The following is a 4,420-nucleotide window of genomic DNA, read 5'->3' on the forward strand; positions in this document are numbered from 1 at the left end:
ACAGACTTATGAGGACAGACCTGGGGGAACAGGTGGCTGCAGTGGAATAATGGAAAGTGGAACCATGATGCTGGTCAGGGAAAGGGAGGGGATGTGGGGCCCTGAGAGATGGCCATACTGGTGGGTCCAAGACTGGGCAGTTCCCTGGTTGTGGTTGGTACATAAGGGCCCCCAAGATGTTCACATCCTCATCCGTGGAACTTGTGAATCGGTCACCTTATGTGGCAAAAGGGACTTTGCAAGTGTGATGAGGTTACCGGCCTGGAGATGGAGAGGCCCTCCTGACCCACCCAGGTGGGCCCAGTGGAATCTCCAAAGCTCCTGAGAGGCGGTGGGAGCGTCTGAAGCAGAGAGAACCTGGAGGCCCACCTGCCTGCGGGCGTCGAAGGCGGAGGAAGGGCATCAGCTGCGGGAGGAAGGTGGCTTCCGGACACTGGACAAGGTGATAGAGGATTCTCCCAGCTTCCCAAGGGGCTGCGCTGACACCCTGAGGTGAGGACTGCTGGCCCCCAGAGCGGGAGGAGAGAACCCTCCTTTTTGTTGGTTGATTTTTTGTTAATCCTCACATGAGGGTGTTAACATAAAAAAACATTCAAACTTGTGAAGAATTTTTGTGAGTTTATTTGAGACAAACTGTTGACAATTGCTGGGAAGCAGAATCTCAATGTATTGGGATATGAAAGGGTGAGGGCTACACCCTCCATCTTGCCCCAGATCCTCCATTTTTGGGCAGCCTTGTGCTCAGCAAGGAGCTTCTTCCCGGAAGCCCAAGCCTCTGCTAGCCACACCTAGGATTTCTTTAAACTAACCAATGATAATCAAGGGAAGTGCGCGCCATAGATACGACCACATCCTGTGTAACAAGACACCGACTTGCGCCTGGCCAATCGGCAGGGCCCACAGTCCTCTCTCCTCCCCTTACTCCAACCCCCCTATAAAACCCCTCTACCCACAAAGCTCCCTCTCTCTGCCCCCTGCTGCTGCGTCGGTGAGTGTGGTGGACGGGGAGCCCGAGCTAGCTCAAATAAAGACTCTTATGCTTTTGCATCGGACTCGGCTGGCTCCCTAATGGCCTCTTGGGGATCCTGAAATCTGGGCATAACAGATAATGAGCAATTGAATGTTGGTTTTTCATCTATTTATATACACTGCAATTAAAGGAGGAGATGTAGGTGGCTTACATGAACTCCATTGGTGATAGATTAGAGAGACAGGAGAAAGTGAAGTGGGAAACCTCTAGGATTGGATAAAGAGTAAAATGATAGACACATTCTTCTTTTAATTAGGTGGGCACAGGATAGTTAACAGTCAACAATTAATATGATAACAATGACAATGAAGAAATTTATGGTCTCCTGTCCTGGTGCCCAGGACATTTGGTTATGGCCTGAGGGGTTCAGAAAAAGGGAAGTTAGAAGCTACCCTGACATTTCAATGATGTGTTATCATAGATGCAAAAAGATAATAAGCTTATTAAGATAAAGATTGACCTTGTCTGGGAAGACACCAGCCTAGGAGGTGACTACCCACCATAACTGCTTTTAGTTAAAATTTAATTTCAGACCATCCCTTTTGGTTACTTTTGGCATTTGAGTTTGCAAGACTGCAATGCAGGCCTTCTCCGAGCTTATCAGGTTAGCATGTGGTCCCCTTTCTCCACACAAAATATCTAGATATTTAATAATTTTTACCATTTAGCCCAGCAAACTCAAAGTTTTAACTTACCAAAGACTTTGGAAAACTATGTTTAGGCATATATAACTATCACTGAAAAAGTTTTATCATATACCCTTTATTTTTATTATGTTTACCTCAACTTTGAGATTTTAAAGCTAATTATTATTACCCAAGGCATTTTATTGGCAATTTTGTAGCAGGGATAATTCTCTGGCTTTCAGTGGCTTTCATGTGAAAGTACTATTTTAATTTATTTTTCGTTATAAAAATGGGAGTGCCCCCCCACCCCCACCCCCTCACTATTTCTGTAACTTGGTAGAGGGCACTTCTGCAGATCTGATCCTCCCAGTGTTAGGGGCAAAAATAGAACATAGCTATTTTTTAGGGGACTAGCTATTTAAGGGAAATATTAATGATGCTCTGTTAACCAGGATTAAAGTAGAGCTTGGCTGAGAGTTGTATGCCCCCAGGACCTGGGAATCAACCTTGGAATGTGGTCTATTCTCATTCAAGAACTGCCTATTATCATGGAAACATTAACCTTATTGCCCAAACAATGGAGTCCCACCCCAGCCCACATTGCCTACTTCCTCATGGCTATAATCCCTGCTTCCCCATGAAATCTTTGTCCTACCCTATACAAGCAGCTGGCTTAGCAGTGGCTGCAGAGCAGATTTCTGTGGATGACCTGCTACTCTCCCATACTGCTGGAAGTATGGGGTAAATGCTCATATATAATTCAGCCCTGTCTCAGCTTAATTGGCTCAAGTAGGGACAGACAGCATAAACCCATTGATTGTCCGGTTATGGTAGGATCTTATCTCACAGTAACCCAGCACATCAAATAGCCTTTGGTTCTGAGTGCTGCAAAGTCCAAACAGCAGAGACAAAGGATTCCCTATGTTCATAAACCAATGAAGAACAAACTAAGCCCCCAAAAGACAGAAATCAAGCAAAGTAAATCAGTAGCCAAAATTACATTACAGAAATAGACAAGAACTCTCACTCGCTAAGAGTTTCTGGCTGCTGATGCCCTGAGATGGAAAGCAGGAAGAGTCCCTAATGCCAGGAGGTATTTCTCGGCATCTGGAAGGGTTCGGGAATCTGGAGAAGGCGCTGCGGCGTAAATTAATAAAGAGACTAGAAATATAATATAAATTTAGCTGTAGAAAAGTTCTCTGAATCTCTGGACCCCTCGCTCTTTATTAACACAAATTGCCCTAAGGCAAAGCAGATATACATATCAAAGGTGGTTGTTTGGTATACAGTAGGCATTGTCAGATTCGGGGAAACTGCCTTGGGCTGTCTCAGTAGCAGGCAATAACATGTAGATTTTCAGGTTTGGGGAAATGCCCTTAGCTATTCAACCCTGCTGAATCCCCAAGTTCCATCAACCTTTTCATGAAACTTCTTGCATTTATGACATGCTGGAATTAGCTTCTGGCAGGATGGGTCAACTGTCTTCCCCCGAGGCAAAAGCCACCTGGATAGCAAAGGTTTGCCTAAGAAAGATGATCTCCCCAGCTTGAGGGAATGACTCAGCTCAGGAAATCAGGGTGTCTGCCTTATGAGCTGTAACTCCAGAGCCTCCAACCCTGGCTTCTGCTCATACAGCTCCAGTCCACTCTGCGCTCCCTCTGCCAGACCCCAAGGTGAGTGGCTACACTCAAAATTTTGTTTTATGGCCTTTTAAGAGGGTTCTTGTATTTCCAGCTGTCTCTCCCTGGCAGTCAGCAACCCTGCTGCTTTTCACAGGCATATCTTATGCAGGCACCTTTCTCAATTCTGGTGCTCTCTGCTGGGGGGCCAAGTTTAGGCATTAGACCCCAAGTTCTTAGTGGCAACCCCCCACAGCTGAGATATCTCTCCAGAACTTCAGCTGCTGTTGGGACCCCAGCCCTGTCATGCTTTCGCCCTTCCTACCAGTCTCTATGACATAGATGTGGTCTCTACTTTCTTTTCTTGGTTGTCAGGGTTCTCTCCAGCTAGTCTTCAGCTGATCATTCAGGGTGGTTTTATGTATTTTAGTTGTAATTCCAGTTTGGTCCTGGGAGGGTGTCTTGTGGGGCGCGGCTAGTGTTTTGGCCAGGTTCAAGCCTCGGACTAATGAAAGGACAGGGTCCTCTCATTGCCACGTGCAAGTCCCAGCTGGAGGGCAGGGCCCTCCCAGCACAATCATAGCCAATGGCTGTGGTTGTAAGCTTGAACCTATGGTCCAAACCCGTGGCCCCATGTGCCTTGTGATAGAGTTCAGGTGCATGTAGTTGAGTGGGGATGAAACTCACGAGAATGCTGTAAACAACTTGATCACACCCCTACTTTGCCTCGTGGCATCTGCTATAAAATAAAGACACGGCTTGTGGGCGCTGGCGCTGTCTCCTCATCAGGGAGCAGCGTCCCACCGAGACCCAGCTTTCATTCTCTTGTCTGTCTTTTCTTAATCCTTTCACCCCCCCACTCAGGATCACCTTTGGCCATAACAGTGTCTGTGAGCTTTCACTTAGTCCAACACCATTTTTAATCTCTTTCCCATAGTTTTATAATTATCAGTTTATATAGTAAATATTATTAAAAATAAATTTGCTTGTTTTGTGTTTACTTTTATATCTAGTGGCTAGAACTTTACACTTACAGTTCCTCTCTCGGATCCATTGTTGCAGGAATCCACACGGGTTTGGAGGAGTTTTCTGGAAATATACAAGCATATTCTCGACCAAATGTTAATAAAGGAATCTTTTCTATC

The sequence above is a fragment of the Myotis brandtii genome, unplaced genomic scaffold (assembly GCF_000412655.1).
Source record: "Myotis brandtii unplaced genomic scaffold, ASM41265v1 scaffold915, whole genome shotgun sequence".
NCBI lineage: Eukaryota > Metazoa > Chordata > Mammalia > Chiroptera > Vespertilionidae > Myotis > Myotis brandtii.